At 39.4% G+C, this 23,654-nt stretch overlaps 1 protein-coding gene across 5 annotated transcripts in view; it reads right to left on the bottom strand.

Annotated features, from left to right (window-relative positions):
* The window catches only part of LOC127236111 (chromatin remodeling regulator CECR2), a 109,745-nt gene that overhangs the window by 50,028 nt on the left and 36,063 nt on the right, over positions 1–23,654 (bottom strand). The window lies entirely within an intron of this gene.

Genomic DNA, 23,654 nt, shown 5'->3' with positions numbered 1-23,654 from the left:
GAAGATATATACAAGCACATTTCTTTTTTAATGAACTGATGCTAATTACATCATTAAGGAATTTGATAGAAAATGTTGGGGGAGGGCAGATGACTGGAGGTTGATGGCAAGCTGTCTTTTTCAATTGCTTCTCCACCCTATTTTATGAGACACAATCTCATCAAAACTGGATATTGCTAGACTGAACCTGGATCTCTACCTCCCCAGCACTAGGTTACAGGCTCTCAACTCCAGATCTGACTTGTTTACATGGGGGCTGGAGATTAGAACTCAGGTCCTTATGCTTGCATAACAAAGCACTTTACAAAATGAACCCTCCTTGGCCTCTTGCTTCATATTTTAAGACAACGAAGAAACACCATACAACTGATTATAAATTAGTCTTCATCTACTTGACTTGCAGGTAGATTATTAATAATCCACCTACAACAGCTTTAAGGCACCACTATGTTTTGAACAAAGCCAGCACTGGGAGAATGCAGTGTGGCTCTACCTACAGGACTGATGAAAGGTCAGTAATTTAATCCTAGGTGAGATGCATTTGCTTGCCCTGAAAGTTCAGGTGGAAGCTGCAGAAGACATAATCTTCATACACAATTTAGACATTAAGAATTGGGCCAAGGGGCAAAAAGTGACAGTGGGAAACATCACTAATCTTATTTCTCTTCTCAACTTTCCAAAACAGGAATGCTTTCAGAAGTGACAGAATATGCTCTAAGTCATTGATTTTTATACAACCTATGTTTATTTGCATTAAAAAAAAGATTCCCAAGAGTCTGCTTCCAACTAGATCTATAATCCGGGGCGGGTATATATCAAACTTTTGGGCAAGACGTGATTTCTGATCTCGACACCAATTATATAGCTACACACATTCTCTCTTTCACAGTATGTTTCTATTGTAGAGACACAATCAACCTTTATGGAATCTTAACAAATTGTTCCATTTATTTAAAGTCCTAAATTTGAAGTCTTTATTCTCAAAATGTAATAGGTGACCTGAGATTCTAAAACAACAAAAACCCAAACAAACCACCACCACCAACAACAACAAAAAGGCTCAGTTTAACCCGGTCACAGAGGAAGATTCCAAAGAAAATGGTCAGTTATTCTAATAGTCGAATAGCTAAATCCTGGAAGCAAAAAAGCTAAAGGCCATTCACTTGATAGGAAATCAGAACCCAGGAGTGCTTAAGCCAGAAGGTCAAATACAGGCCATAAACCTCAATTATCTCACCAGACAGGTAGGCCTAATATAGTAAATCTGCAATTTCAATTCTTGAGCAGAATAGATCAGTCAAGGCCAATATAGGTTACAATAGCAATATTATTTCCAAAACAAAAACCCAAAAGCAATCTCAAAGAATGACTTTTCTAAAGAAGTCAGTAAATCAGTGACAGAGCCAGGGGTGGAAAGGGACCAGTTACCAGGCCCAGTATTCTTGGGCAAACAAAACTCCCTCTCCCTAATTAACAGTCTTTATTTTACAATGCTCAATCAATGGGGCTGGCGAGATGATGGATCAGAGGGTAAAGGCACTTGCTGCCCAAGTCTGGTGACCTGAATTCCATCTCTGAAGCCCATGTGAAGATGTCTTCTCCTCTACACCCACACATAGTAATAATTTTAATTTAAAAAAAAAAATGGAGCAGCTCCTGCTCAGCATCCTGCTATCATACCATGCTGACTGACATCAGAGAATCAAGCACCCACATCAATCAGAAGCAGGGACAGAAAGTCTTAAGAAAGACAAACCTCTGAAGGGTTATAAAAGCCCAGGCCCCAGGCAGCTCATCAGGTGCTGGTCTCCAATATGTGTGCACAAGAATCACATAGCAACAAAGGGACCCTTCTAGAGAATCTGAGTTCCACCAGCCTCTCCTGCCCCTCACCCTGGTGAATGTTGAGTGTCTGGCACCCTAGGCCATAACCAGCTAGCCTCTGTAGCTCTCAAGGGCCATTGTTCTGGAGAAGCATCTGCTATGGAGCCAGCATCCACTATTCTTTCTCCAGCTGTGAATGTAGACATGGCAGCTTGCTGTGTGCTGGATAGCTTATGCCACCCCTACCCAAAGTTCAAGTGACTTAACTTTGCCTCTAGATATAGAGGTATCACTTAGAACAAGACTGTTAGGTTATAAGACTCATTTGCTGTGAGCAATTTCCTTTTCTCTGGGGTGTAATGTGTGAACAATAAACTGTGCATTCAAAAAACAAAACTGAATAAAAAAAACTGACCGCTTGTTTCTCTGTAATTCGTAAATCATGTTCAAGACACTTGTCTTTTACAACTTTTACAAGTCTTCCTAGATGACTTTCACTTGGTGATCCTACTGCCAAAATGCCATAGCTACATTAACATATTGTAACATATTGGTCTTACTATGTCCCCTTGTCCACCACATTGACTCAAGCCTAGCTGAATCTTTTGTGCTGGGAATGGAGACCAAGGCCTTCATTACAGACAAGTGTTCACAATTGAAACACACACACATTGCCCTACTCACCCCCCCCCAATAGTAACAATTCTTCATTGATTCTTTGGAAATTTCACATCATTTACCCTAATCCTGCACTGAAATGTGCACCCAAGCAGCAAGTAGCAAGGTAATACTGAACTGCACTTACAAAATGGTTTCATAGGGAAATGATCATTTTAATAGTCCAACTTTAAAATTTGTTGCCATAATTTAAAGTACTTTTCTATTAGGAGTACATACTGAGTTGTTTCCTTTACAGGTGTCTATCTTGGGACTAGAGAAATGACTCAACATTTAAGAACACTAGCTGCTCTTCCAAAGGACCTAGGTTCAAATCCCAGAACCCACTTGGCAGTTCATAACTGTCTGTACCTCCTGTTCCAAGGGATCCAACGTCCTCACACAGACATACATGCAGGCAAAACACCAATGCACATTAACATACAAATAAATAATTTATATATATTAAAAAGGAGTCTATCTCCAAGGACTGTTGTGGTAATGTGGGAACAGCATGGTCCCTGACACATAGTATAAATACTATACATCATCTTCCTTACAATGACATTCTAAGCAAATACTAAAGAGATAAAACTATCTTCTTCAAAACTCACAAGTTTCTGAATAGAAATTGAAATTCTCTCTAACTCACGGTCCACTATGTCCTGCAAAGAAGTACTTGGAAATCCTGGTTATTCAAAGCTTTATTATTTGAGGTTTCAACCTAGAGCTTAAGTCTTAAGACTGAGGCAGCGAGGGAGCCTCCTAAAAAATCTCTACCCCAACTTTTTTTTTCTTTTCTCACTTTCTCTCCTACTCTTTTGTATCTCCCTTTCACTGTGTGCAATGAACTGTGAGCACCGAAATCTGACCTTTGCCAAGAAGCTCAGGGGCGAAAGAGGAAAGGAAGGGAAAGGGTAGAAAAGGCAGCAGATCGGCAGAGAGAGGGGAACCTTGTTCCCATCCATCCACTCTGCAGCTTCAGAGAGTAGGTGAAGAGAGTAACAGGATTTGCCCCTCTTGCAGCTGGCGTCACAGCTCATTAGTGAAAAGTCTGATCAATGCCCAATGCCTGCTTCTCTCTCTCCCTCTCTCTCCCTCTCTCTCCCTCCCCCCCCCCCTCTCTCTCTGCCTGAAGAGCAAATCTTTCCACCATGCAGTGGCTAAGCAAGGGACAGTCCACACTCCTGGGCAATGGAAGGGAACACAAACAGGTACTTAGCACACATTATAGGAAAGTATTCTTAACTATTTCTAATGGCCTGCTTCCTTAACAAACACAAATTTGTGATTATAGACACTCTAATGACAGGGTATTACTAAATTCCTTTGGCATAATCTGTCACATACTTAACCTTTTCTTAAACAACACTGGTATCTTCTCTTGTATGCTATGTTCTTGTTCCTTGTGCAAAGTTTATTTAGTCTTACTATAAGGGGTAGTTGAGAGAAAAAATTTCTTTCTATTTCCAAGTAAAGATAAAGATCATATATTTGCATAATTGCCAATCAATCACAGTAATGCTTTGAGTTCATTTGAGACAGAAAAGAAATAAAACCACTTAAAGAATAGACTGTTACATTTGCTTTTTAAGAGCTAAAATCCTTCTAATGTGCACAGGACCAAGGACAGTGTAAGATCGAGGTCAGCTTTGCTTCTGTGTGGGAACAGACCCACTTCTGCACAAAGGGGATGCACAGCAGGCCCCTTGAAGAGCTCTCCCAGCTGCTGTCCAAGAGAGAATGCCTGGAGTGTAAGCTCAGAACACTGGGAGAAAAAAAGCACACTGGTCTCCAGAAGGCACCTCTGACTTTGACAGCTGATGCTTTCTCACTTGGTATAAATTAATTTAATCCCAAAGGCATGTGCCATGCCAATTTAGACTGTAAAGTATAAATCAGACAGAATGCCTATAATGCTCAGAGACCTGAAACCAGCTATAAACACTTTGAGCTGGACAAGCAGCTTATCCTGTCTATTTCCAAAAGCTAAAAGTCTGTTTTGCTATAATTATTTTTTCTCAACTTCTCATAAAACAGAATGGATCTAAAATAGCTCCTTCACTCAAAGCTGAACACAACTCTAAAATACCAATTTCATTGGAAAACATTAATTATATCAACAAACAAGTAAATCTAGAGTGTGACTTTCTGTAAATGTATAAATAAGTTGCAGAGGGAGGAGGAAGAGAGCAGGGAGGAAAATGAGATTCCTGAGGCCAGAAAGCTTCCTACTTACCATGTTCTAGGAGACTAGTGCAGGGACAAGCATGGCCATCCAGAAAAGAAATCTGGAAAAACAGGTTCCTGACTAGCCATACCCAGCTTCTGCTACCAGGCACTAGCATGAGTTGTCTAGACTTCACGACTGAGATCAAGGGCATGTGCAGCACCTGCTTTCACTACCCATGGGCAGGATACAAGAAACCAGCAAGGAAAAAAATGGCACAGTTTATGACAGTTTTACTCTGCCCTTTTTTTTGGATAATCCCTCTGATTTCTGTAAATAGGTTTTATTATCATTAGTTAATAAAGAAGCTACTTTGGATAAAGCCAGGTGGGAAATCCAAGCAGAGATACAGGAGTAGAAGGACAGAGACAGGCAGATAGATGCCAGTGAGGAACAGGAAGAACAAGATGTACTAGAGAACAGGTAACACCACGAAGCCACGGACAAAATACAGATTAAAAGAAATGGGTTGATTTAAGTTGTAAGAGCTAGTTAGTAATAAGCCTGAGCAATAGCCAAATGGTTTGTAATTATTATTAAGCCCCTGAGTGATTATTTTAAAAGTGACTGCAGGACCAGGCGGGACAAAAAAAAAAAAAAAAAAAAAAGGCCTCCATTTACAGGTTCTTGCTACTGGGAAAGTATTATTAGATAGTTGCATAAAATGTAAAGTTAACGGGATGGGGGTGGCAGCAGACTGCTGTGCACTCTTTTGTACTCATCTTTAATCACAGCACCCAGGAGGCAGATGGATCTCTGTGACAGGACAGTCAAGGCTATAAAGAGAAACCCTGTCTTGAAAAACAAAACAAACAAACAAAACAAAAATAAGTAGATAAGCCTCAGAAATGATAAATCAGTGTCTCTGTCCTCAACCAGGTTACTGCTGCATGACTTGGAAACCAAATCCTCTGGTAAGTAACACACTTTGACTTTGGATGGGGGGCATTTAGAGGAAGGGGTTTAGAGATGGAACCTAGGGTTTTGTGCATGCTACGATGGCTCAGCTATAAAACTGAGCCTGGAGCTGGAGAGAAGAACCAGAAGAAGTTAACAGCATAAACTGCTCCTGTAGAAGATGTTGGTTTCCCAGCACCCATGCTGGGAGGCTCACAAGCAGCACCAGGGACTCTGATGCCTTCCTCTGGCTTCAGTGGGCACTTGGCCTCTTGCATACATAAACCAATAGAGACAAACACACACACACACCTAAAAGAAAATTACTCTTTTAAAAAAGACACTGGCTATTGAAAGAAAGATTAATCAATGCTGAAAAGTTAACATGGACATGACTGGCAGGACCTACTGTTAGGAAGAGAGGAAAGTAAGAGACAAGATCCAGTTTGGGGGTCCGAGTGGTATGCTGAAATGATGACTGGAAGTAGGAAACATGAGAAGAAACATGAGAAGAAAGTATCTCAGAAGCAGAGTCAACAGCATTTTACAATTAAGTGTAGGTAGAAAAGAGTGAAATTTTTAAATGAACTGTTTGTGATCTTGATTTGATAAACACATAACAGACAGAGAGAGTGGTTCAGTGAATAGGAGTGCTTGCAACACACTCTTTGATTCCCCTGCACCCATGTAAACAGCTGGGTGCCTTAAGATTGTTGCTGTTTGATGGCTTCCAGAGATTCTGCCTTAGAGGAAAAGATGGAGAATGATGAAGGCATGTGAAGGCCAGATGCACAAACACCTGTATTCTCATTCTCTCTCTCTCTCTCTCTCTCTCTCTCTCTCTCTCTCTCTCTCTCTCTCTCTCTCACGCACAACAAACCTAAAAAAGAGAAAGGGAGAGAGAGAAAACTCCCTACTACCGTCTATGTGGCAAGGGATCCAGAAGGAGAATGCAGTAAGTACTTTCAATTCTGGGTATAGATAACCCAAACAGAGGGACAGTCAGAATGCTGATGTGGAGATGAACACAGGCTCATGAAAACTCTTATAATAAAGTCAGCAAGTGGACCTCAACAAGGTTCTCAGTGAAAATTATATTTAATATCTGAGAACGAATGTTAAAAGATTTTTAAAAAAAATAGTATTAGCCTATATTAAATACTTAATACTGACAAATGCCTCCACAAAGCAAGCAGCAACAAATGCTAAATGAAAGAAACTAGCCATTGGGAAGCAGTCATTCTAAGACTAATGAATGATTAAGATCTCAGCTAATGGCTGAACTCCAACAACAACAAAACAGAAATAAATGAAAAGGTACAACATACTAAGAAAACAGGTATGACTACAACTATGAGAAGGTCATGAGTGGAGCAGAGCCTTGAGAAGTTAAGGCCAATTGGAAAGAAATTAACGAGGCCACTGAAGGCATGCTCGTGAAGGGATATTGAACCCCGCCTCCCAGCCCCTTCTTGATTCTCTTTGCTTCCCAGCTGCCATGTGGTACAGTTCCCAAATAGGTGTCCCTGATGTAATTTATCAGGACACCATAAGCTCAAAGGAACAGGGTCAAACAACAAATAGTTTTAAACCATTGACCAAAATAAGCCTTCTCCTTTTATGTTGAGTTATCTTAGAATCTTGTTACAGAGCTAGAACATTAAACTTAATTAACCCCTATAGTATGAGTTCTCTTTGAAAAAGATTATCAGAGTCCAAAGGGGATAGACCTCATGCTATCAATAGTGCAAAATAAAGAACTTGCCAGTGTTTATCCCACCTCACCCTTGGGGAGACACAATGATGATACTTTGTTGTGGGGGAACAAATATTTCATCAGCCCTGGGACAAATTAGTCCCTCCAGACTGGGTTAGCTGGTGGATCTTGGTGTTAAGAACCTGGTGTGTGCTGTATGGCAGCTATGGACACTGAGTACATGAAAGGTGACCTACATTCTTTTAAAAATAGAAAATGTTATCCTGACACTTGAGGCCTATGGACACTGCTAAAATTTTCAACCTATAAAGCTGAAGGCTGGTTTTAGTAATCTGAAGTCAATCATAACAAGACACTAGAATCGGAGGCAATGGGGGGAGCATACAAGGCAAATAAACAGGTACAATTATGTTAGGAAATAGATAAAGAAGGAGAAAGAAAAGAACACAAACAGAGCTTCCCCAACAAAAGTCCAGTTTCCAAAGTCATTGTTAACACTTGGCAAACGTTCAGTAAATGTGTTAAACATTTCTCCCAACTTTTCTGGCTTCTCTCAGCCACATTCAATAAAGAAGACACCTTGGGTCACACATTAAATACAAACACTAACCAAAGCTGGTAAACAAAGTCTTTTATTTTCATAGCCAACACTACGAAGTAAAAATGGCCTCACATAATTTTAATTATGAAGCCCCACAACCCTAGACCCCATAGATGGAGAGAACCAACTCTCAAAGTTGACCTTTGACCTCACCTGTGTACATATTATGTGTTTGTCCAGTCACCTCCTATACCCAGCACAGCAATAAATAAACACTAAATACCAAAACCGTAAGCCAAAACAGTCCTTAAAGAATGCTAAGTATGTGGCAGTTCATCCTGGTAGTCTTTCAAAACAGTTGAGCGTATTTCAAGTGTATATTTACTAATAAAAAAACCTCACACATATATTTCTCTACCTATCGATTGTTATGTGCCATGGTGTAACTGTAATGGCACACATGTGGAGATGAGGCAACACCGTCTTTACCTACTTTAGCCACAAATACATGCTAAAACTTTTTTAAACCTATTTGTTTACCTATGAGACAGGGTCTCACTATATAGCCCTGGTTAATCTAGAATTCACTATGTAGACCAGTCTGTCTTTGAACTCTCTACTAGCCTCTGCCTCCTGAGTGCTGAAATCAAAGTAGTCTAATACCACACTAAACTCACTTATCTCTTAGCAAAGAGAAAATAAATTACATTAAGTGTACATCACAACCATCAACAGCATAAAACAGATCTATCTGACTTCATATTAAGAAAACTTCCCTTCAGCGACAAATGGGACGACCACCACATAAAGCTCAGAGACTATAATGTAAGAGGGGTTATAAAGATGGCAGGAGGCTGCCAGGAGGTGATGTCATGCACTTTTAATCCCAGCACTAGGGAGACAGAGACAGGTGAATCTCTGTTGAGTTCCAGACCAGCCTGGTCTACAGAGTTCCAGGGCAGTCAGGGATACACAGAGAAACCCTGTCTCAAAACCAAACCAAATAAAAAACAAAAACAAAACAAAAGAACACGAAGATAGGAGGAAGTGGAAAGTGAATCTGGAAGGAGTTAAGAGGGGTGGTGCTAGTGAGAATGATCAAAACACATAGTTAAATTCTCAAAGAATTAATAAAAATATTAAGTGAGGAGGGGGCATGGTGGCACACACCTTTGACACCAGCACTTGAGAGGCCAACCTGGTCTACAGAGAGAGATACAGGACAGCCAGGGGCTATGCAGAAACATCCTATCTCAAAAAACAAAAACAAGAAAGGAAGAGCTAACTGGTGTCAGCACAGAGAGGCTCTAAGAGAATCTATCTGAACCTAAGCCTCTCCTCATCACTTTTAATTTGCCTGTACAAGTCCACTTTGTACTGTAACAAGCCCAATGTCATCTTTGAAGCATTCACATTTACAGAGTCACTTCCCTGGTACCACATGTCTCCCTCCCACTGTAGACTCTTGGGCAAAAAGGAATCCACTCAGCATGCACCGAAGGTCAGCACAGAATTCTAGAGCAAGTCTGTGTCTTCCACAAACACTAGGATATCTCAGAAAGCACAGAGGAGTGTTAGTGCACTGATCATTCAGAGTGTTGAAGGTGGAGAACATGTCACTTAGTATCTTGAACACGATGAGTAAAGATCTCAGGGCATTACCTTGAAAACTATCTACTATAAACAGTCAGAATTTGAGGATGCAGAAATGGTTTGGTGGTTAAGGAACTTGCAGAGGACCTGGGTTAGGCTCCCAGCACCCACAGAGAAGCTAACAATCCCATCTGTAACTCCAGTTCCAGAGGATCTAACAACCTCTTATGGCCTCCTGAAGCACCAGGCAGACACATAGCACATTCATTTACATACATTCAGGTACACACTTTCTTAAAAAAAAAAAAAAAAAAAGAGGGTCAAGAAATTCCTTACATGGTATTCAGGATTATTCTTAGGGATATACTGATCAACAGTAGTTGCCCATTTTTTTTCATTCATTTATTTATTTACTTATTTATTTATCCATTTATGCATGTGGAGGTCAGAGGACAACTTTTGGGAGTTGGTTTTCTCCACCATTAAGTGCTAGGAATGGAAGTCAGATTTTTATTTTTGCTGACAAGAGCCTTTTACTCACCTAGCCACCTAACAGCAGGACTAGTAATTTCCTGTGATTTGTGAGCAACCGTAGTATATCACTGGTACTTCCCAGCTTCCCAGTGCTCCAACACTCCAAAGTTCCAATAGCCATTTTGCTGTGACAATGTTGGGCATAATGGTGCTGAAAGCTCTTAGCATGACAAGAAGCCTGTAGCCCTGGGCAACAATGAGACCCAGAGGCTAAAGCCTCAGTCACACATGTACTCAGAAGGGAGTCTCTATGGCACTGGGGTTCAAGGGTCATAATTTCCAGGTAGGAAACCAGTTTGGAGTAGAGGCACCAAGAAGCTTTCCTGACAGAAGGTGCTTTTGTCAATCACATACTCTGGTTTCACTTTTGTGGTGGGAATTATTTTCTTAATTTAGTTAATTTGCTACAGGGACATTTAGGAAAATTATATGAGATTTGGCTGTTTCATGTGTGTTTAGGTGTGTGTTCACATGTGGCATGTATACATGTAGGCCACAACCAATTTGTGGAGTCCAATTCTCTCCTTCTACCACACAGATTCCAAGAACTGAACTCAGATGATTAGCCTTGGCTGCAACCACCTTTAATCATTGAGCCAAGTTGCTGGTCCATAAGAAACTTCTGAATGCTACATATTAACAACTGAGACTTGTTAAGACTATTCAAGTGCTTTATAACAAGTTATAACTATTTACTCATTTAATGCATATGTGTATTTGCCTGAATGAGTTTATGTGCACCATGTGTGTTCAGGAGTCCTCAGTACTGGAAATTCCATGTGGTTGTGAGCTACCATGTAAGTACAGGGAGCCAAACACAGGTCACCTGCAAAGACAATTAAGAGCTCCTAAGAGGTGAAACATCTTCTCTCCATCGAGTTATTAGTCTTAATTTTCCCGCATACTGTCATAGCCTAAGATCTACAGATTTCTATTCTCTTTTTGAGAAAGGGATCTCACAATGTGATCCTGGCTAGTCTATATAGAGCATCTGTCTCACAAATGATTAAAGACATGTTTCACCACACATACCTAAGCCAATCTAACTTAGGTGCTTAGTCTTAAAATATCTTTAAAAAATTAAGACTCTTCGCTGCTCTTGCAGAGAACCCAGTTGTCTTTGTTAGGGGCTACTTGTACAAAATGAAACAAATATCCTCCCAATTGATGGTAAAGTTCTACTGCTAGGCTCTGGTCCCTTCTTACAAAGGAAAATGGTAGGGAGTTCTGGATGTTAAACTGCCTCTTACATAAATTGACTATTTATGCTAATGTCTTCAACTCTAAAACCTTTACCTTATGATTGGGACAGTTGACTCTCCTTGCTTGTTGCCTACTAGCTCCAAAAGTGAGAAACCTGGCTCCTGCCAGGTACAACTTGCTTTTGAAGAAGTAAGACAAGATCTTCCCTATGCTGTCTAGCTGGTTTTGAACCCTCCAGGAGATCCACCCACATCAGCTTCCTGCATACTTTAGACTACATCCAGCAATTCATTTACTTACTCATTTTAGCTTATATACATACCAGAAGCAGAATTGTTACTCACTACACTGAATAAAGGAAATAGTCTGGAATATAGCTGAGTTTTGATTTTCAAAACCCATATGTCTTACTCTGTTCCTGTCACTGAAGAAAAAAATAACTTAGACTAGGCAATTTATACACAGTAAGACTCTGTTCGTTATAATTCTAATGACAAGTCCAAGATTTTGGCATCTGCAGATTCAGTGTCTTAAGAAGGCCTGTTGTTTCGACAATACCTTTTTGTGCTGTCCTCACATGACAGAAGAGATGGAAGAGTGAAGTAGCTATCTGAACTGAATTTTCTTATCATGCAGGAATATAACCTTATTCTGGAGAAGAGAGCTCCCTCAGGGAGCAGTGACGATATCACTTCTCCAGAGGCCCCACAATGATGACTATGTTTCAACATACATTTTGGAGAAATAAAGTCAAAATAAAGCATTGTCCACATTGGAGCATGGCAATGGAAACAAAAATATGTGGATTTGAGAATACTTAAAGTGAAGATTTGTGAGATGGGTCAGTAGTTAAAAGTGCTCGCTACTCTTCTAGAGGACGAGGTTAGGTTCCCAACAACTACATGGCAGCTCATAACCATCCATAACACTTCCTCCAGGAAACTGAGTCCCTCTCCTGGCCTCAGTGGTTACTGTTGCACATACCTACATTCAGGAAAAACACTCACATAAAATAAAGTTTCTAAAATGGCACTTAAGGTGAACACTTCATTTGGTGCGCTTGAGCATTCCTTAAGACTCCAAAACTTTCTCTGCTTATACTTTAAGCCCACAGATAAAATTAATTTTCCTCAGAGCTGCATGTGTCTTTGCTATATTAGTAAATACTTATCAATTTAACTTTTACAGAAACATGTTTTATATATGAAACTTCAGAGAAGGAACAAAATATCCCACAAGCTTAATTTTTGTACTGTGCTATTCAGTATTCATGGTTTTATTTAATCATTACAAATCAAGGTTTCTTTTACTGAGTTAGATCTTAAGTTTACAATCTTGGCTTATAGAAGCCATTAGCTTCTTCCAGAAAATATTTAATAGGTACTCTAAGAAGATATATTAAGACGGTCTCCAGCACAAGGAGTTGAAAGGAGGAACCAGCATAGAAGTTTCAAAGAAATACTGGCAAGAGGTTAGTTAAGTGTCCTGAAGCCAGGGAAGAAAGTGTTGAAGACAGCTAGAGTAGTCATCTAACTGAAATGCTTCTAAATCCATTATGAAGAGAACTGAGAAAAACTAATCATTAAATCTGACTTGGTTCCAGTAGAAAGATTGGAATGAAAGTAAGTCTTTGCTAGTAAAACTAACCTGGCAGTCAGACTGTACTTGAGGTTTTTGTTACATCTCATACAACTCAGTCCTAAAACTAAATACTTAGGTTCTATTTAAACTTAACCAATGTGAGGGAAATGACCACTTAGGGAGTTTAATTAAAGCTAACTAACAAAATTGAGTTAGGGTGACAAGGAAGCCTGTTATCTCTAGAGATAGCTGTGCCCTGCTGGCCCTCTCATCACCATTGTTCAGTTTCATAGGTGCCAATAACTAATTATGCTCTTTCTCCTGGGGGGGTAGAGGGGGAGGAAATTGTCTTACATGGAAGAGACCCTAGACCTGGTTGGTCTAGAATTTTCTATATGGACCAGGTAGCCTAGAGTGCTAAAGATAGATACTACCATGCCTAGTTGAACCAATGTTTCTAATCAACTATACAAATATTTATGTGTATATACACACACAAACGCGCATGCCCTGGCCTTATAGGAAATAACAACAAATACACTTACATTATATATTTATCATTATATTATTTATGTGTCTGTGTGAGAATATGTCATTGTATCTGGGTGTCTACAGAGGCCATAAAAGGGTCTCAGACTTCCCGAAGTTGGAGTTAACAGGTGCTTTGTGAGCAGCTTGACGAATACTAGAATTGAACAGAGGTACTCTCAAAGTGCAGGAAGTGCTCATAACAGCTGAGCCATCGTTTCAGCTCCATAAATTCTTTCATCAAGTGCAATGTCAACTTCCTGCTCAATTCTTTGTGTGTCAGTGTGAATTAGCAATGTTCCATTACATAATCTGATAAATACACTTAGGTTATAGAGAATTAGGATGGTTTGTCTTACTTATCAGCATAAACAAAATATCTATGGAATTAGGACCCAGATATGTATGGATTACCAACTGTTTTCAATCAGATGCTGGAGAAAGTAAGAGTATAAGCAATGATTATTACCTACTTGGATGTTGGATAACAAATAAACCTAGTTAGTTGGTGTTTTAGAAGAGATGGAATCATTAGTATCTCCTAATCTTCTCTTTCCAGTCTCTCTCCCTGAATAAAACATATGACTCTCTTTTGTACAGTGGAAGAGAAGTGCTATAAATGCTGACGGTGGTTATTTCCTTGTGGCATTAAACATACTACATGCTCCTACATGCTCTTACAATCTTAGTTCGGGTAGAAGTATTACTTAGCTCTCAGTCTGAGGTCCTGGACAGCCTTGATCATGTGGTAAGCCTATCTCAGAAAAGGGCATAAACAAATAGGTCTGGGCATGGAACTCAATTATGTGCTTGCCAAATAAGCATTAAAACTTAAGTTCAGATTCCCAACACCCATTTATAAATCCAAGTGTAGTGATGTACACATATCTTTATACACACATGCACTACCCCATACATATGTATCTACAGAAACAAGGAAACAGAACCATGTACTTATCAGTCTGTATGCATAGGTGCTACCCCATTTCCCCAATGAGAGATACAAGACAAATTAAAGTTTTCACAGTTAATACTGACTTGCACATAAACTGCCCCACCCATCATGGGGATCCAACTTAGTACCTGCTGTGTGTTAGGCACATGATCTGCTAGATTCAGATACACGCATCCTCAAAGGTTTGTTTGTTTTAAAGGCAAAGGCTCCACTTTATTGCCCAGTCCTAGTTTTAGCTATTCTCCTGTCTCAGCCTCTTATCAAGCTAGGACTACAAACAGTGTGCCACCACCTATACAATTGCTTTCGGTATGTGTGTGTGTACACATTGTCAGCTCATTAACTTTTCAAAAATAGAAGGGCCATAAGTCAAGGTGAAATGTTGGGAATATTTTATAATTTGCAATGTCACAAAGCCATTCATGACATCAAAAATAAAAATCTGTGCCAGAACTTTGATGATAAACCTGGCTTTTACAGATTTCTTGTTTTAAACTTAAAAATAAAATAAAATTGGTGGGATGTAGTTGTGTATACCTTTAATCCCAGTACTTGGAGGCAGAAGTATGCAAATCTTAATGAATTCCAGAACAGCATGCTCTACACATAAGTAACTCCAAGACAGCCAGGGATACATAAGAAAACCTGTTTGAACCAACAAGGCTTGGACTGCTGGGCAGTGGTGGCCCATGTTTTTAATCCCAGCACCTTGAAGGCAGAGGCAGGCAGATCTCTGTGAGTTCAAGGCCAGCCTGGTTGGTCTACAAAACAAGTTCCAGGACAGCAGAGCTGTTTCACAGAGAAACCCTGTCAGGAAAGCCAAACCAAACCAACCAAATAAAACCACACAGCCCAAAAAAAAAACAAAACGAAGACCCCAAAACCATAAAGGGGCTAATGAGATAAATCAATGGATAATAGCAATTGCATAACAAATTCCAGGACAGTCAGTACTACCTAGTCCTAAATATATGTACACATTTGTGGAGGTTAAAAGATGATGTGAAGGAGTTGCTTCTCTCCTGCCTTGTGGGCCTCTATGGGTAGAACTCCTGTCATCAAGTACCTTTACCAGCTGAGCAATCTCCCAGCCTGGATTCAGCATTTCTAGTGGGTTTAGCCACTCATTTAAGTAAGTTCAACATGACTCTTCAAGGTGTAACAGTGTTCCAAATAAAAATGAAATTATGGCAACCTCAAAATAAATAATTTTTGTACATTTCAGCACTTCGGCTTTAAATGTGACCAATGAAGAGCAAACAATAAGTAGCCTTGCTTTTCACTTCGATAGAAAAATTTTAAAAGATTTCTGTAAAAATAGTGTTTTGAAGTATCTGTAACACCAGCTTTCAGTTGAGAACTTACTGAAAATTGCACATGCTCCATAGAACCAAATATTGATGAATTAATTTCAAGTACAATGCCAGTCTATATTAGTTTTATGCTGACCTTTTCCTTTAAAAATGTTTTTTTTTTTAAACGAATGCATTTACCTGGCTGAATATATGTAGAACACACACATACTATCTCACAGAACTCAGAAGAAGGCATCAGATTCCTTTGAACTGAAGTTACAGGTGGTTGTAAGCTGCCATTTAGGTGCTGAGAAACACATCTGGGTCTTTGAAATGGGAACAAGAAAGATTTGTAACTGCTCAAACATCTCTCCGTCCCCAGTCTTTTATAATAAAAATATTTTTTTAAAAACTGAAGTTGCTTAGCATAGTGCTTTATGCCTTTAAATTGCAGGACATGGGAGACAGAGGTAATTAAGTCTTATTATTTAGATGTTCTTTTTTTTTTTTTAAACTAGTTAGTGAAAACACACTTGTAACCTGAATAAGCATCCATAGAGAGCATGTGCACAAGTACTGTATAAGTTTTTTGTTTTTGTTTTTTAATGGTGAAAGACGTGTATTTAAATTGGCCAGCTGGAAAGAAAAGGCATATTCTTAAACAGAAAGAAATATCAAAATAAAGCAATTTATAAACCTCTTAGCATTACTTCGTGTCCAGCTGCAAGTCAATCCCTTAAGATGGCACCAGAGGCTTGTCAGTGCCATCATTCTTCCTTCCCCAGCCTATGACTGCCTTAGATTTTACCCTCCTGTGTTTTAAATGGTCTGTAATACCTCACATATAAATAAACATCACTACCAGGAAAATGAGCCACCTGCTATCTCTCCCCTAGCCCTTGGGCTTCCAATCACAGAAATCAGCTCTTCCACAGGAATGAGACACTTTACCACTGTTCTGAATGTAATCTGCCTATCACTGAGTTAGTTTTTATTAGGTAACGTTATTTATGATGACTTGGAGCATGTCTCTTGGAACAACTCTCAGTGTTGCTACTAAAACACAAGGAGAGTGATCAGAACTTTATACATAAAGGTACTATTGCCATGAGCCACCCGAGAGGCTTGTTGCCACAATGGCACTTTCCTGTGGCTCTGTCATAGTTGGGAAATCACCTCCAAATTTTGCATTCTGCATATTTTAGTTTTGGGTTTTCATTCTGTCTTATTTTGTGGCACTGAAAGAATGGACTGTGGAACTGGGGTGATTGTTCAGTGGGTAAAGCACTTGCCATGGTGCAGTGAAAACATGAAGATCTGAGCTTGAATCCTTGAACCCAGGCAAAACTGGGTTCTTATAATCGTTATGTCCTGCTTGGTGGTGGTGGGACACGCCTTTGATCCCAGCACTTGCGAGGCAGAGGCAGAAGGATCTCTGTGAGTTCAAGGCCAGCCTGGTCTAAAGAGCTAGTTCCAGGGGCAGCCTCCAAAGCAATACAGAGAAACCCCATCTCGAAAATCCGAAAAATAAAAAATACCTCCCATACAAGTCAATGGGAGAAGTTCCTGGGTCAGTTAGCCTTGGATACACAGTGGCAAACAAGAGATCCTCTTTCAGGGCTGGAGAGATGGCTCAGAGGGTATGAGCACTTGGTGCAGAGGACTAGGACCCACATAGTAGCTTATATCTGTTCTTCCAGTTCCATGTAATTCAGTGCCCCTTTCTGACCTACCCAGGTAAACATGCAGTGCACTTACACACAGGACAGCAAAACAATTAGAGGTGTAGGTTGTGTTATGAAATTGATTCCTGGTGGCCAGAAGTGAATCTCCTACTTGCCTATATGTTCTTGCCTCCTCCTTCCTACAATGAAGCAACATGCATTCTCCCAAATTAGGTCTGTAACATCCCCTTGTGGGTGGGTTCATGTATACTTTGGTTATCAAAACTATCTTTAAAGGCTTCTAAACAGCTACAATCTAAAACAAATGGTTGTTCATCTATCATCTGGTACTTTAATTCCAGCACTCAGGAGGGAGAGGCAGGTGGATCTCTGAGTTCGAGGCCAGCCTCGTCTACAGAGTTCCAGAACAGCCAGTTCTGTTATACACAGAGACCCTGTCTCAAAACAACAAAACAGGGAAGGAGGAAGGTTCTTAGGAGGAAAAAGTAAACAACTGAAGCTGGGTGGTGATGACACGTGCCTTTAATCCCAGCACTTGGGAGGCAGAGACAGGCAGATCTCTGTGAGTTCCAGGACAGGTTCCAAAGCTACAGAAAAACAGAAAGAAGGGGGAAGAGAGAGGGAGACAGGGATGGAGGGAGGAAGGAACAGCTTAGTCTGGTGGTATATATATATAAAATGCATATATTCACAGTGGCATATCAAACCTTACAGGAAGGTCTCTCTAATTATTCTTCTTGTAGACTACTGTGAGGCTTCCTTTAACCCATAAATAAAGGTAAAAGCAAATATTAAACAGTAAGACATCGCTGGATATGTGTCAGGTACACATTGAGACCTTTAAATTCAATATGAAAACTTCTAATGCCTAGTTTTTAAAGCTGGGTATGGTAGGCACCCCTGTTTTCCCTGCACTATGGAGGCTAAGGCAGGAGGCAAATTTGAAACCAGACTGAGCTACACAGCAATATGAAGTTTATTTTTCCTTTGGGGGTGGGGGTGGTGAGAGCCTCTCAGTTTGAAAAAAGGACTTTCATTTGGTCTGGAGCACCCAGGTTAAAAGACAGGCATGGTGCCTCCAAGAGAAACAGGAGGATCCCTGGGGCTTACCACCCAACTCATCTAGCTTAATCAAGTCAGTCCCAGGTCTCAGTGTGAGATTCTGTTTCCAAAAAAAAAAAGTGGATAACTCCTGAGGAATGACATCCAAGGCTGACCTCTAGCCTTGTAAGGCATCCCTCCCCTCAAAATAAAGGAATAAGCCAGGTGGCAGGTGTTTGGTTTCTATTGCTATGGTAAAGAAAAGACGGTAGCCAAAAGCAACTTGGGGAGGAAAGGGTTTATTTAGCTTACTCTTCCCAATCATAGTCCTTTGTGAAGAGCAATCAGGGCAGGAACTTAAGCACAGTAAGAACCTAGAATCAGGAGCTACAAGGCCATGGAGAAACACTGGCTCACTGGCTTGCTCCCCATGACTCACAGAGTTTGCTTTTCTATATAATTCAGGACCACCTGCCCAAAGGTGACAACAACCACAATGGGCTGGACTCCATATTTAAGGAGGGAAATGATTGTTTTTTTTGCTTATTAAAGCAACAAGACAGTAACTTACAGATTTTGGGTTTTTTTTTTTTTTTAAATGTTTTACATAGGTTAGACCACAGCTTCTTAAACTGTGGGTCTTGCCCCATACAGGACTTCATAATTGAATGTGTGGGCTCCAAAAAATTGGGCAACACTAAAATATGTTCTTAATATACAATTAACAAAAATTCAAAAACCAAACACAAATTAAGTTTGTGGCATTCCAGGCAGAGCTGGGCGGTAGTTCATCACTACTGTCTTGGTCCTGAACTCAAAACATAGCACTTTGCACTATGCCATGCATGTAGCAACAAGAAGGCAAAAGCTGCCTGAAACATTTCAGCCCAAGACTACTGCATGTTATGAATTACAGTATTTCTATTTATTACACATAATAAGTTTTCTGCTCTCTTGTTATTTTTTAAGACAGGTTCTCATTAAAACTGTCCTGAAACTATGTAGAACAGGACAGCCTCAGAGAGTCACCTGCCTCTGCCTCCCAAGTGTTGGGATTAAAGATGTGTGCCACTACAACCAGCTTGAAGTCTTCTGCTCTTAGAGAAATATGATTCAGTTATAGACAACAAAGACAACATTTTCTACCATAATTCCTCAGAATGTAAGTGCCACATTAGTATAGCTTTGCATTGCACTGTTACAATGCTTTACTTTAAAAGCTGGTATTCAAGTTGCTGGCTTAAATTTCATTTTTAAAAAATTGTTGTCAGGCATGGTGGCACACACTTTTAATCCTAGCACTCAGGAGGCAGAGGCAGGTGGTTCTCTGTGAAGACCTGCCTGGTTTACACAGTTAGTTCCAGGACTGTTGTGGCTACATACAGTAAGACCCTTTCTAAAACAAAACAAAGTTTAATTGATTTTGGCAGGAAAATTGAAATACTAGGTAAATCTGAATAAGTATCAAATAGGCAGCCAGGTGTTAATTCATCATGTAGAAAAAAGCTAGTCAATCAATTCTGTTAGCATACAAATTTGATTTTCTGTTTAATAAATGGGAAAATATAAGTATACCAAAGAACTGTTTTATAATACATTTTTATGATAATCAGTAAATGTTTGGCTTATGTACCTGCTTTATGTATTTTTATATCTTTATCTATCAGGGTGTATAAAGCGGTGCTACATGGGAAAAGTTTAAGAACCCAGAATAGATAACCATAAGTGAAAAAGGCAAGCTTTAATGTGACCAAGGATGGAACAATCACAGACTTCAGTACACCAGTACACCATGCCACTGAAATGACGCCGAAGTTCTATGCTTCATTATAATGACTTCTCCATCTCATTTAGACTTGGAAAACTGCCCACTCCCATCAAGCATCTGAGGACACTCCACACCCAGGAAATCTTGAGAGGCTTGCTTAAGATAATTGTACAGAAAAGGGAAATAATGTTCTGGAAAAACATCACACCCCTTTCCTGAAATTCCCCGCCTTTTCCCATTCATAAACAATCCCCCATTACAGTCTGCTGCAAGTCCAACAGCTATCCTGATAATCTACTCCCCATCATTTGAGACCTACCTATGCTATGACAAATTCCCCCTAAAATGTCATCCCCATGCTTTCTTTGATGGAGACAAAAACAAGGACATGTGTCACTCACTATCTTTGAGAATGTGCCACTAATATTTCCATAATAAAAGTGTTAAGTGCTGGGCATGGTGGCACACACTTTTAATGTCAGTATTTCATAAAGAATTTTATCCAAATAATTATATCTTAATCTTGTGTCACAAAAGTCTTCAATCTATACATTCATTATCTAGTAAGACAGAAAAACCCCAAATCCAGGGTGGAGACCTCCAGTTAACTTATCCTCTGGTAAGAGCATCAAAAAAGCATTCACTCCTTCAAAAGGGAAGCCACAGAACAGTACACAGGAAACCATTAATAACTGGTGAGAGTCCCCAGGGACATTTTAAAAGAAGCTTTTAAGCATTTGAATAAATGATGCACTGTTCTATATAAATAATGGTAACTGGTTTCTAATTGGCACGCTGTAATACAATATTATTGACTAAACTAAACTAAAATTAAAAGTGGCTCTATTTATAAGATTATCACCAGAGTACATTATGGTACTTGAACCTTCCACCATATTTTTCATTTCCCTGCAAGTAGCAAAGAGCAAAGGTCCAACCATTTCTTCCTGTGTACTTCAGATGATGAACAGCCAGAACTTGTTACCTTGACCAGCATCCTTTTAACATACTAGTTAAGTTCTAAAATCCTCTAAACAGTTATGAATTAGAAATGTAACCATCAGCTGGGAAGTGGTGGCTCAAACCTTAATCCCAGCACTCAGGAGGCAGAAGCAGATGGATCTCTGAGTTGAAAACCAGCCTGGTCTACAGAGAGAAACACAACCATCAGTAGAGGCATACACTGTGAGTTCTTTGGCCATCTAGTCTACAATTTAGTAGCCAAAGAATATCTGTAATGTTTATGTGACTGCCTTGTTGAGAAGTATATAGAAGGGAAGTAAGCTAATTACCATTCCTGAAAAATCTATTTTGATTCTACTAAAACCAAAATTGTCTGCTTTTTCTTGCTATCACTTTACTATGTAAATTTCAACTCTCATTTCTTATCAGAAAAGCCACATTTTTACAGGTTAACAGTCAGGTCAACAGAAAAGTCTGTCAGGAGATGAGGATCAGACAATAGCTTGACATATAATAGAAAGGATAGACTTTATACTTTCCATCAGTTAGATGTTGTGTGATCTAAAGAAACCTACTTCTGAGACACCTTTGGTCTTTTCCTTAAAGGTTACCTACTGAACTTCTAAAACTAACAAGGTCCTATTTCCTTAGGCCCAATATCAAAGAGCTTAAGTGATAGTACTGCTAATAGAAGGAAAAGATTTTTCTTAGAATATATGTTAAGTTTGATTGTGAAAAATAACTAAAAACTAATATATTTAACAAGAATATATCTTATAAGCAAATATTGAGGGCTCATTTTCATATTAAAAGTCAATAATTTGCTAGGGATATTGCTCAAAGAGAACAAGTTGGCCTAGCACCTACCAAAATCCTAGGTCCAATTCCCAGTACCATGATTGATAGACACTCGAACTGAAACCCCTGGGACCTACATGGTAGAAGGAAAGAACCAGTTCCCTCTAAGCTGTTCCAACTTCCACATGCACATTTGTGACAATGAGTGCTCCCCTTCACATGCACAACACACAAAATAAAATAGCTTTTAAAACTAGGTATTACATAATTACATTTAATTAATTTAGACAGGGTTTCATTATGTATCCCTGACTGCCCTGTGACCTTATATACAGATCAGATTGCCTTTAAGTCTGACTTCCAGAGCGTTGAATTAAAAGCACACACCTTACCCACTGGGAGGAAAAATTTTTAAGAGTGACTAGAGTTCTGTGGTTAAAGAGGACCCAGTTTGGTTCCCAACACTCATGTAGGGCAGCTCACAAACACCAGAGGATCCAATACTCTCTCTTCTGGCTCTTGCGGACAACTACACTCACATACACAGGCAGACAGAGACACACACACTCACAGACACACTTAAAATAATAAACCTTAAATTAAAAAAAAACTTAAATTAGTAGTAGTTTAAAGGATATGTTGTATACAGGAGCCAAACCCTAAAACTGGAACAGCTAACTCTTCTTATAAACTACTCACTTGACAGGCTGTATGGACACAGGGTTGCTTGTATGCATGTCATGACTGCACGCATGTTTGTGCACATGGCTTCCTGGTGCCCTTGAAGTTCAGAAGAGGTCTATAACTGGAATTACAGATGGTTGTGAGCCACCACATGGTTGCTGGGAATTGAACAGCCAGTACTTTTATTAACCACTGAGCCATCTCTTTAGCCCTGTTTAAATATTTTCAAGCTAAAACATCTGATGAGAACAGAGGACACTGTCCTTACTCAACTTCATGATTCTCCATACCAAGGATTGTGGACTCAGATGTACTCTGATACAGAAGTCATTTCAGAATCAGAACTATAAATATCCTATATGGTATAAAACATACTTTATTTTACTTGTAAAGAGGCACTTTTCAAAAAATACCATTAATGAATCAGTTCTTTCAACTTTCCTTCTAATTTTTAAGCTTTTAGAAATTATGTGTGTCTATGTATGCACAAGCATGTGTGTATATGCACAAGATTCCATGGAGGTCAGAATATGGCACCAGATTGGCTGACACCAGAATTACTGATAGTTATGAGCCACTGTGCAGATGCTGGGATTTGAACCCAGTGTTCTTAACCCAGAGGTCTCTCTCCGACAGCCCCCTGTTTAAAGTTTTATTATAAATTATTGCAGAAAATATTCTAGAATCACAGGGGGAAAAAATCTCATTAACAGTACATATTTATTACTATTAACTTATACCATGAATTTTGTTCCAAACTATTAAAATATAATAAGCAACACTTGGCTTTCAAATTTATGGTCAAAAAGTACTGGTTAACATTCTTCATATAATATCCTTAGGTGTAAAAGCCTTTGCCTTTTCAGACACTTAGAGCCGTATATATCTATGATGATTTGATGGCAGTAAGAGATGAAATAGGGCAAGAATGAAGGGAAACAAAATGAACAAGCAATCATACACACAAACATACTCAGGCATACAAAAAAGAGAAGGATATGTGGTATGCAACTCAAAATACCAATGACTGGCTATGAAAAGAGAAACTCCACAAGGAAAACAAAATTCTCAGTTTTATACTCATATGAAAAGTATGTATGCTAATACAGGGTGATTAGAATCCCAATAAGCTGCAATTTAAGATGAAGGTTGAAGCAGCA

The sequence above is a fragment of the Phodopus roborovskii genome, unplaced genomic scaffold, assembly GCF_943737965.1.
Source record: "Phodopus roborovskii unplaced genomic scaffold, PHOROB, whole genome shotgun sequence".
NCBI lineage: Eukaryota > Metazoa > Chordata > Mammalia > Rodentia > Cricetidae > Phodopus > Phodopus roborovskii.
Note: the sequence above shows the minus strand (reverse complement) of the source record. Positions and strands in the feature narration are given on the sequence as shown.